Source organism: Salmo salar, chromosome 20 (assembly GCF_965601325.2).
Source record: "Salmo salar chromosome 20, fSalSal1, whole genome shotgun sequence".
Classification (NCBI taxonomy): domain Eukaryota; kingdom Metazoa; phylum Chordata; class Actinopteri; order Salmoniformes; family Salmonidae; genus Salmo; species Salmo salar.
The window spans coordinates 70,511,875-70,524,283 of NC_138310.1; the positions used below are offsets into that span (position 1 = coordinate 70,511,875).

General features: G+C 41.8%; 1 long non-coding RNA gene across 1 annotated transcript; it reads left to right on the top strand.

Moving 5' to 3' along the window:
* Window positions 1-2,750: 2,750 nt before the first annotated feature.
* LOC106581249 (uncharacterized) lies at window positions 2,751-5,144 on the top strand. Its single transcript, XR_001323053.3, has 3 exons — window positions 2,751-2,870; window positions 3,191-3,299; window positions 4,363-5,144. It is a non-coding gene; the product is annotated as an uncharacterized LOC106581249 (long non-coding RNA).
* Window positions 5,145-12,409: the final 7,265 nt, after the last annotated feature.

A 12,409-nucleotide genomic window follows, 5' to 3' on the forward strand; every position in this document is an offset into this window, starting at 1 on the left:
GGCTGATCCAGGGAGGGGGGCCCGACCCACAGAGAGGGGTGCATACCTCCACCCACGGCCACCAGGGGGCACCAGTACATCCAGCCAGCTCCCTGCACCAGGGATATGGGGGGAGAGGGCCAGAAATCTGAGGCAGACCCAGGGAGAGGGGGCGACCCCCGCCCAAAGCCACCAGGGGGACCCACTACATCCACCTAGCTCCCTACAGAGGACCAGAGAGGGATGGGGCCAACCCAGGGAAAGGGGGGCCAACTCCCGGAGAGGGGTGCCAAACCCACCCACGGCCAAAAGGGGGTGCCACTACATCCAGCCAGCTCCCTGCACCGGTAGAGGGCCCATCCCCTGCCCGTGGCCACCAGGGGGTGCTACTAAATTCACCCAGAGAGAGCTGGGGCTGACCCAGGATGCCGGAGCCAATCCCAGGGCAGTAGGCACTAACTCCGCCATGGTTCGTTCGACAGCCTATAGGGTAATAAATGGCGTTTTTGTATTCTTTTTTAAAATTATTGCCGAAAATGTGTTATTTGGTAAATACAGGCTTAGAAAAGGTTATACGTTTTGTTCTATGAGATAATCTTCATCAGCTAACGTTACATTTTGTGATTTTTTTTTAAGCATTTATGCACATAAAGCACATAAAGGCTTCATAATTGATAAAGGTCATGTTAAATGACTGATATTATCTCATAGAAGGAAACGAATAAGATCTCCTGAGCCCATCTTTAACCTGACCTCATTTTCAGCGTTTTGTCATATTTCTACCAATGTGTTAATAAACCAATTAGGCACATTTGGGCAGTCTTGACACAACATTTTGAACAGAAATGCAATGGCTCATTGAATCAATCTAAAACTTTGCACATACACTGCTGCAATCTAGTGGCCAAAATCTATATTGTGCCTTGACTCCTAAGTGATATAATGGCCTTTCTCTTGCATTTCAAAGATGGAACAACAATTTAAAAAATGAATGTTTTTTCTTTGTATTATCTTTTCCAGATCTAATGTGTTATATTCTCCTACATTAATTTCACATTTCCACAACCTTCAAAGTGTTTCCTTTCAAATGATATCAAGAATATGCATATCCTTGCTTCAGGTCCTGAGCTACAGGCAGTTAGATTTGGGTATGTCATTTTAGACAAAAATTTGAAAAAAAGGGTCCAATCCTTAAGAGGTTATTAATTTATGCCCCGAAAAATCTATTCAGTTCCTCCACATTCAAATGAATGGCGGCCAACTTGAAAATAGGTTGTTGTGACTGATTTTACGGTCACTTCCTGACCAGTATAAGGGGTTATTTGTTACTGTAGTTTGGTCAGGACGTGGCAGGGGGTGTTTGTTTAGAGTGTTTCGGGGTTTGTTGGCCTATGTTCATATTTAAGAGGGGTGTTTGTTTAGAGTGTTTCGGGGTTTGTTGGGCTATGTTCTTTGTTAGTCTATTTCTATGTTAGTTCTAGTATGTCTATTTCTATGTGATGTTTATTGGCTGGACCTTCAATTGGAAGCAGCTGCTCCTCGTTGCTTCTACTTGAAGGTCCTATTTAAGAGGGGTGTTTTTCTATGGGATTTGTAGGTAGTTGTTCCTTGTTTAGTGTTTGTTGCACATGACAGGACTGTTTCGGTTTGTTCTTTTTTTGTATACGTATTTAGTTGTTTCTCCTTCTTCAAAATAAAAAGAAGATGAGTATACATATTCCCGCTGCGTTTTGGTCCAATCCATACGACAACTGTGACATTTACATTAAATCTATGATTGACTCTATGAAACTTTTCCAATAGGTATCCTTGTTCTGTGGGAAGTTTGGTGTAGTTATCATCTATGGTGCGATGTGATAATAAAGCACATCCCAGAGCTGCCCATTCTGTCTCATCAATATACCCCAAAATGCACACAGGTATGACCTTTAGGGATGAGGTAGTTGGGTGTGCTGTTTACAGATTGACTGTGTACAGGTACAGTGATCGGTAAGCTGACAGCTGACGCTTAAAGTTAGAGAGGGAGATATAAGACTCCAGCTTCAGTGATTTTTGCAATTCGTTCCAGTCATTGGCAGCAGAGAACTTGAAGGAAAGGCGGCCAAAGGAAGTGTTGGCTTTGGGGATGACCAGTGAAATATACCTGCTGGAGCACGTGCTACGGGTGGGTGTTGCTATGGTGACCAGTGAGCTGAGATAAGGCAGGGCTTCACCTAGCAAAGACTTATAGATGACCTGGAGCCAGTGGGTTTGGGACTAATATGTAGTGAGGGCCAGCCAACGAGAGCATACAGGTCGCAGTGGTGGGTAGTATATGGGGCTTTGGTGGCAAAACGGATGGCACTGTGATAGACTACATCCAGTTTGCTGAGTAGAGTGTTGGAGGCTATTTTGTAAATGACATCACCGAAGTCAACGATCTGTGGATCTTCAGTTTTACAAGGGTATGTTTGGCAGCATGAGTGAAGGAGGCTTTGTTGCGAAATAGGAAGCCGATTCTAGATTTAATTTGGGATTGGAGATGCTTAATGTGAGTCTGGAAGGAGAGTTTACAGTCTAACCAGACACCTAGGTATTTGTAGTTGTCCACATATTCTAAGTCAGAACCGTCCAGAGTAGTGATGCTAGTCGGGCGGGTGGGTGCGGGCAACAATCGTTTGAAGAGCATGCTAAATGCTGTACATAGAGTCAATCAATTGTACCATTGTGTAGTAACGTGTACATTTCATGAGTCTGAAAGTACCATATTGTAGCCCCTCCCACCTCAATTTCCGTGACTTTGACTTTGACTTTGAGTTTGACTTCCGGCCTGTTGAGATGAATCGCTTACTCAGGGAGGGAGGAGATGTTTCTCAATATGGATCAAATTGTTAAAATGAATCAAGGCGTTGGTGAGAAATGGAGGAAGAAATGAAAACAACTTTTTCCACATAGCATTACAACTACAAAGTTGACGCTGGCTAGCTAACTTATTTTAATTCAAATAGTTAGTTAGCAAGCTATCTTCTGTCTAGCCTGTAACTAATGGTTGTTACGTTGTGGGACAGAGCAATAGTTATTTGTACTTGTCATTTGGTTGAGACTAACATTCGTTTAGAAAATAATTGTTTACTTTGTGTATATTTGTTGTGTAATTGGTTGGCTTTGCTAGTTGGCAAGCTGAGATGTATTTGCCTAAGTTGGCTAACTTAGCTATTAACTCATGTTTTAGGAGCACAGGCTAGCTCCTTGCAGAATCTTGACAAAAGAGAATGTGGACTAAGATCTGGCAGTTGCAGTGCCCAGACAAGGTGAGAGCAAACTGCTACAGAGATAAAAAGGTAAGATCTCTATCTTGATTAGCTATATTTCAAGATTGAACCGATGCAATGGGTATTTGATTGGCTTACTAAATGAGCTGCTTTTCCTGAAAATGTATATCTGATAAAGTTCTTAGGTCTAGGAAATGTAAAGTACTCAAGCATCTGCAGACCAGTGAGGAGGAGGAAAGCCTATAGGACAATAATTACTAGCTAGTTATATCAGACATTTTATTGGCTTGCTAAATGAGCTGCTTTTCCTGAAAATGTCTCTGATAAAGCTACACTCTTTGAAAAAAAGGTGCTATCTAGAACTTAAGTTATTTAGCTGTCCCGTAGGATAACTTTTTGAAGAACCCTTGTTGGTTCCAGGTAGAACCCTTGTTGGTTCCAGGTAGAACCCTTTCCACAAGAGGGTTCTACATGGAACCCAAAAGGGTTCCACCTGGAACCAAAATGGGTTATACTATGGGGACAGCTGAAGAACCCTTTTGGAACCCATTTTTGCTAAGAGTGTGTCTATTTGTTCTAATGCAATGTCCATATTACAGCCACAACATGATGATCATGTAGTCAAGCATCTGAAGACTAGCAAGGAGGATAAAAGCCTGCTTTGGTTGAACAAGGAAGAACAATAATAACTAGCTATATCAGATCAACATGTTCAGGAGAAGCAGGGAGAGAGCAAGCTAGTAGTAGTAACATTATTATTTGAAACCTCACATGCGCATGTATCTGTGTTTATATTTAAGCAATAAGGCACCTCAGGGGTTTGTGGTATGTGGACAATATACCACGGCTTAGGGCTGTTTTTACGCACGACGCAACGCGGAGTGCCTGGATACAGCCCTTAGCCGTGGTATATAACTCCCAAGGTGCCTTAATGCTATTAAAAACTGGTTACCAACGTAATTACAACAGTTAACATGTAATATTGACTCATACCCAGGGTATACGGTCTCATATTGTACCGATCATCAACATGAACAAGACTGAATTCTGTTGAATTGTCTACTGGTCTAAATTGTTGTTAGGAAGATGTTGCTGTTCAGAATGACATGTTTATGACTGTTGATGTTCACAGGAATCTCCAAATGCAATGTTGAACGAGCACCATGGATGAAGGAGGGGGAGGAAAACAGACAGCTTCTTTCTACCAAACATACAATGTTTGCTTCATGAACAATAGTTACATCTGAAATAAATACAGAATTCTTTTAGTTTATTCAGTTTTTTATGCTGGATGTGAGTAATTTAGCAGGTTTATATTATAATGTATTGTTTTGAAATGTTCATTAAATATCTATTCAGTCAAAACTCACTTATTATTTTACGTTTGCTAAAATAATGTATGTTTTGTACTGTTACTTTTTACGTTCTGAAACAGTCTCGTTAGTTTTGAGCTAGACTGTGATGGGGGAAATGTCTACTGTAAATGTCTACTACCCTTTTTTAAATGTTGATGAATGAAATTACCACCGTTTCTAATAGTTTGTCCACTTCCTCATCAGACAGTAGCAACAATGTGGAATACATTGGAGGAGGAAGGGAGAATTAATGAGAAACCAGAACCTGGCAATGTCAGGGAATAAGTAGGATAAATGTACATGCTATCAATGGCAAAAGAAACTGCAGAGGTAGCTTTAAGATAACATTAGATATGTGCATGTTATGTACTGCACAGACGGCTAGCCAGCTATTTTCAAAACATTGGATTACCAACTTGAGTGGTGACGTCTCAGTTTGCACCACATTTTGACATGGAGGTAGTATGATATACACTGAACAAAAATATAAATGCAACATGTAAAGTGTTGGTCTCATGTTTCATGAGCTGAAATAAAAGATCCCAGACATTTTCCATACGCACAAGAAGCTTATTTATCTCAAATGTTGTTCAGCCTGGTCCTTCCTCCGCTGCGTCCGTAACAGTATATCAATTCCTTTTTAGAAAACATCTTAATTCAGCCTTTGTGGTTTTGTAAGTATAGGGACTATTATTGCTTTAATTTATTCATCAAACAAATGGGGTTTTGGAAAAGTAGGTACTTTTTGCAAAACAATCCCATCTGGTGGATGGAAAGAGTAATAATTTATATATATATTTTTTTTTATATATATATATATATATATATATATATATATACTGGAAACTTGATACTTCAGACAAGGAAAAATGATGGATAGTTAAGTAAAATGAAGTTATCGTTACCGATATTACAAGTTATCGGTAAGCTGCTCTGACAGCTGATGCTTAAAGTTAGTGAGGGAGATATGTCTTCAGCTTCAGTGATTTTTGCAATCCGTTCCAGACATTGGCCGCAGACCCATTTTGGACAGAAAATGTCTTATTTTTGCAATGTTACGTGGATGGAAAAAAGCTGAGAGCAAAGAGGTCTTCTGTTGAATCTGACAATTAATCTGGATGGTTGTACAGTCGTGTCAAATATAACTGTGAAGGACCTCGGCGTTACTCTGGACCCTGATCTCTCTTTTGACCTGGGGTGGAAATCCCGGGGGGGACACGACCCCCCCATCCTGGGAAAAATATTTGTCCCCCCCAATATATCACTGAAACATAACTATGTAATTTAAATAATATTAATAATACGCAATGAAAGCAATTGTGCTGATTATAGACACTTAATAGCGCGTTTTTAAGTTTCAAAAGATTGCGACCCCCCCACCCTTTGCCTCACAATGGTTTGATCCACTGCCAGTTCCTTAGTTGGAAAGGTAACAGAGGGTTAGTATCTACTGTCTGAAAGGCACTCAATGCACGTAACTGACGGGAGGTTAATCCAGTCAATCGCGCCAATGCAATGTTTTGTTTTATGTTGGCAGGGTTCACACACACACTAGCTGAATATGCAGAGCTAGCGCGCAAATATTAACTATTAAGCTAGCTACTACCTGTTCCATTTATGTGGCGTCGTCAAAGATGGAATCTTTGCTATCGCCAATTTATTCCAAGATCAGCATGCAGATGATGTAAATTAGTGCTTCAAAGTCCCTGTGATCAGTTTAGCGATAAACTGAGGTCCAAACTGAACAGAACTACACTCTTCTACCATTGTCTTAAATATATTTAATGGTCTCGTTGCAAAAGCTAAATTGTCGCAAGGGAACTTTTATTTATTTTATTTCACCTTTATTTAACCCGGGTAGCAAAGATTATAGAAAACACCACTGAAACGGAATTGGTGCTCGCTAGCTTTGCAAATTCAGCTATTGTTGGAAGCCAGCCAATATGAAACAAACTTAAAATTACAAAAGGTTGCAGCATATATTGTGTAAATGGTGAACCTTTACAGCTGTCAACTCTTGTCACTGCAATCCGTTTCACATTTGCTAGCTACCTTTTAGATCGAAGCCCAAATAGAATGATAGAAGATAAGATGATAGAAGCCCATCTCCTACTGTAAATAACTTACACACTGTGTGTGTGTAGCCAGCCAGCCAGGTAGAAAAATGGCAGAAAAATAAAAGACGGACATCAGAGTATTTTTCAGTACACCAAAACGCAAAGTAAGAACCCTAGTAGCCTAATATCTCAAAGACTAGTTGATAAAATGTTCATAAGAAAGAAATGAAATTCTAATGGAAATGTTTCACAATGATGTCATTAGGCAGAGCAGGCAACACATGGCACACAGACAGCAGAGTTGGGGACAGATATGGAGGGACAGACTGGCAGAGACAGGGAGTCTCAGGTAAGTTTGTTGAGTCTTTGTTTGGCAACATTTTTTTTACTTGTAAAATAGGAACATAATTGGAAAATGCCATGGATACCCCCACTCTCAACTTAAACTGGTGACTGAACTAAGATTTGTTAAAGGCAATGGTATTGCTGTTGTGATTAGTTGTGTAGTTTTGGGTACCGGTAGTTAGGAGTACGGCAAAAACCTTATTTCTTTGGTTCCTCAATATACATTTACCATATTATAATGTAGGCTATGTGTTACAGCACTACTATTGGTGTCCCCCTCAGGAATTGCTCTTGAGAAAATGTCATGTAATTGTCCCCTCCAAAGTTGATATCAGATTTTCGCCCCTGCTTTTGATGAACATATCAAGACTGATTCAAGGACAGCTTTTTTCCATCTACGTAACATTGCAAAAATCAGAAACTTTCTGTCCAAAAATGATGCAGAAAAATGTATCCATACTTTTGTCACTTCCAGGTTAGACGACTGCAATGCTCTACTTTCTGGCTACCTGGATAAAGCACTAAATAAACTTCAGTTAGTGCTAAACATGGCTGCTAGAATCTTGACTAGAACCCATAAATGTGATCATATTACTCCAGTGCTAGCCTCTCTACAATGGCTTCCTGTTAAGGCTAGGGCTGATTTCAAGGTTTTACTGCTAACCTACAAAGCATTACATGGGCTTGCTCCTACCTATCTTTCCGATTTGGTCCTGCCGTAGATGCCTACACGTAAATCACGCTTTTAAAAGGATGCTTTGTGCGTTTACTTTATAATCTTGATTGATCTGTAACTGATTAATATTGTTGTTTGTCACAAGACGCAGGGCTCCTTACTGTCCCTAGAATTTCTGAGCAAACAGCTGGATGCAGGGCTTTCTCCTATAGAGCTCCATTTTTATGGAATGGGCTGCCTATCCATGTGAGAGACGCAGACTCGGTCTCGACCTTTAAGTCTTTATTGAAGACTCATCTCTTCAGTAGGTCCTATGATTGAGTGTAGTCTGGCCCAGGAGTGTGAAGGTGAACGGAAAGGCACTGGAGCAACGAACCACCCTTGCTGTCTCTGCTTGTCCGGTTCCCCTCTCTCCACTGGGATTCTCTGCCTCAAACCTTATTACAGGGGCTGAGTCACTGCCTTACTGGTGCTCTTCCATGCTGTCCCTAGGAGGGGTGCGTCACTTGAGTGGGTTGAGTCACTGACGTGATCTTTCTGTCCGGGTTGGCGCCCCCCTTGGGTTTGTGCCGTGGGGGAGATCGTGGGCTATACTCGGCCATGTCTCAGGATAGTAAGTTGGTGGTTGAAGATATCCCTCTAGTGGTGTGTACCTTGACAAAGTGGGTGTGGTTATATCCTGCCTGTTTGGCCCTGTCCAGGGGTATCGTCGTACGGGGCCAGTGTCTCCCGACCCCTCCTGTCTCAGCCTCCAGTGTTTATGCAGCAATAGTTTATGTGTCGGGGGGGCTAGGGTCAGTCTGGAGTATTTCTCCTGTCTTATCCGGTCTCTCTCTCGACCTCTCTCGACCTGAGCCCTAAGACCATGCCTCAGGACTACCTGGCCTGATGACTCCTTGCTGTCCCCAGTCCACCTGGTTGTGCTGCTAATCCAGTTTCAACTGTTCTGCCTGCGGCTATGGAACCCTGACCTGTTCAGCGGACATGCTACCTTGTCCCAGACCTGCTGTTTTCAACTCTCTAGAGACAGCAGGAGCGGTAGAGATACTCTGAATGATCGGCTATGAAAAGCCAACTGACATTTACTCCTGAGGTGCTGACCTGTTGCCCCCTCTGCAACCACTGTGATTATTATTATTTGACCCTGCTGGTCATCTACAGTTGAAGTCGGAAGTTTACATATACCATAGCCAAATACATTTAAACTCATGGATCAGAAGTTTACATACACTAAGTTGACTGTGCCTTTAAACAGCTTGGAAAATTCCAGAAAATGATGTCATGGCTTTAGAAGCTTCTGATAGGCTAATTGACGTCATTTGAGTCAATTGGAGGTGTACCTGTGGATGTATTTCAAGGCCTACCTTCAAACTCAGTGCCTCTTTGCTTGACATCATGGGAAAATCAAAAGAAATCAGCCAAGACCTCAGGAAAGAAAATTGTAAACGTCCACAAGTCTGGTTCATCCTTGGGAGCAATTTCCAAATGCCTGAAGGTACCAAGTTCATCTGTACAAACAATAGTATGCAAGTATAAACACCATGGGACCACGCAGCCGTCATACCGCTCAGGAAGGAGACGTGTTCTGTCTCCTAGAGAGGAACATACTTTGGTGCGAAAAGTGCAAATCCATCCCAGAACAACAGCAAAGGACCTTGTGAAGATGCTGATGAAAACCGGTACAAAAGTATCTATATCCACAGTAAAACAAGTCCTATATTGACATAACCTGAAAGGCCGCTCAGCAAGGAAGAATCAACTGCTCCAAAACCACCATAAAAAAGCCAGACCTCGGTTTGCAACTGCACATGGGGACAAAGATCGTACTTTTTCGAGAAATGTCCTCTTGTCTGATGAAACACAAATAGAACTGTTTGGCCATAATGACCATCGTTATGATTGGAGGAAATATTAGGAGGCTTGCAAGCCGAAGAACACCATCCCAACCGTGAAGCACGGGGGTGGCAGCATCCTGTTGTGGGGGTGCTTTGCTGCAGGAGGGACTGGTGCACTTCACAAAATAGATGGCATCATGAGGCAGGAAAATTATGAAGCAACATCTCAAGACATCAGTCAGGAAGTTAAAGCTTGGTCGCAAATGGGTCTTCCAAATGGACAATGACCCCAAGCATATTTCCAAAGTTGTGGCAAAATGGCTTAAGGACAACAAAGTCAAGGTATTGGAGTGGCCATCAAAGCCCTGACCTCAATCCTATAGAACATTTGTGGGCAGAACTGAAAAAGCATGTGCGAGCAAGGAGGCCTACAAACCTGACTCAGTTACATCAGTTCTGTCAGGAAAAATGGGCCAAAATTCACCCAACTTATTGTGGGAAGCTTGTGGAAGGCTCCCCAAAATGTTTGACCCAAGTTAAACAATATTACCTCAATTAGCCCGACTAACTGTTGCCCCCACACATCGGCTACTCGGACAATTTGCATTGTCCCGCCAACCCCTATTTTACACTGCTGCTACTCTGTTTATCATCTATGCATAGTCACTTTAACTATACCTACATGTACATACAGTGGCTTGAGAAAGTATTCACCCCCCCTTGGCATTTTTCCTATTTTGTTGCCTTACGACCTGGAATTAAAATGGATTTTGGGGGGCTTTGTATCATTTGATCTACACAACATGCCTACCACTTTGAAGATGCAAAATGTTTTTTGTGTGAAACAAACAAGAAATATTACAAAAAAACTGAAAACTAGAGCGTACATAACTATTCACCCCCCCCAAAGTCAATACTTTGTAGAGCCACCTTTTGCAGCAATTACAGCTGCAAGTCTCTTGGGGTATGTCTCTATAAGCTTGGCACATCTAGCCACTGGGATTTTTGCCCATTCTTCAAGGCAAAACTGCTCAAGCTCCTTCAAGTTGGATGGGTTTCGCTGGTGTACAGCAATCTTTGTCATACCACAGATTCTCAATTGGATTGAGGTCTGGGCTTTGACTAGGCCATTCCAAGACATTAAAATGCTTCCCCTTAAACCACTCAAGTGTTGCTTCAGCAGTATGCTTAGGGTCATTGTCCTGCTAGAAGGTTATCCTCCACACCAGTCTCAAATCTCTTGAAGACTGAAAAAAGGTTTCCCTCAAGAATTTCCCTGTATTTAGCGCCATCCAACATTCCTTCAATTCTGACCAGTTTCCCACTCCCTGCCAAGGAAAAACAAACCCACAGCATGATGCTGCCATCACCATGCTTCACTGTGGGGATGGTGTTCTTGGGGTTTAGAGGTGTTGGGTTTGCACCAGCCATAGCGTTTTCCTTGATGGCCAAAAAGCTCAATTCTAGTCTCATCTAACCAGAGTACCTTCTTTCATATGTTTGGGGAATCTCCCACATGCCTTTTGGCAGACACCAAATGTGTGGAGCTTTGCAGCTCCTTCAGGGTTATCTTTGGTCTCTTTGTTGCCTCTCTGATTAATGCCCTCCTTGCCTGGTCCATGAGTTTTGGTGGGTGGCCCTCTCTTGGCAGGTTTGTTGTGGTGCATATTCTTTCAATTTTTTAATAATGGATTTAATGGTGCTCCGTGGGATGTTCAAAGTTTCAGATATTATTTTTTATAACCCAACCCTGATATGTACTTCTCCACAACTTTGTCCCTGACCTGTTTGGAGAGCTCCTTGGTCTTCATGGTGCCTCTTGCTTGGTGGTGCCCCTTGCTTAGTGGTGTTGCAGACTCTGGGGCCTTTCAGAACAGGTGTTTACATGACAGATCATGTGACACTTAGGTTGCACACTTTTAGATTTTAACTAATTGTGTGACTTCTGAAGGTAATTGGTTGCACCAGATCTTATTTTGGGGCTTCATAGCAAAAGGGGTGAGTATATATGCACGCACCACTTTTCCGTTTAAATTTAGTTTTACATTTTTTGAAACAAGTTATTTTTTTCATTTCACTTCACCAATTTGGACTATTTTGTATGTCCATTTCATGAAATCCAAATAAAAATCAATTTAAATTACAGGTTGTAATTCAACAAAATCTGAAAAATGAAAAGGGGGGTGAATACTTTTGCAAGGCACTGTATTGCCTCAATTAGCCCGACTAACCGGTGCCCCTGCACATTGACTCTGTACAGGCATCACCTATATATCAAATCAAATGTATTTATATAGCCCTTCTTACATCAGCTGATATTTCAAAGTGCTGTACAGAAACCCAGCCTAAAACCCCAAACAGCAAGCAATGCAGGTGTAGAAGCACGGTGGCTAGGAAAAACTCCCTAGAAAGGCCAAAACCTAGGAAGAAACCTAGAGAGGAACCAGGCTATGAGGGGTGGCCAGTCCTCTTCTGGCTGTGCCGGGTGGAGATTATAACAGCACGTGGCCTAGATGTTCAAATGTTCATATAAATGACCAGCATTGTCAAATAATAATAATCATAATAAGTAGTTGTCGAGGGTGCAACAAGTCAGTAACACAAGAGTAAGTGTCAGTTGGCTTTTTCATAGCCGATCTTTGAGAGTATCTCTACCGCTCCTGCTGTCTCTAGAGAGTTGAAAACAGCAGGTCTGGGACATATAACCTCGCAACTGTTATTTTCACTGTCATTTTACTGTTTTTATTTATTTACTTATCTATTGTTTACCTAATACCTATTTTCTTAAATTGCACTGTTGGTTAGGGATTGTAAGTAAGCATTTCACTGTAAGATCTACACATGTTGTAATAGGCTCACGTGACAAATAAACTTTGATTTGATTTGCAAGAGCGGATGTTTCACTGGTTGT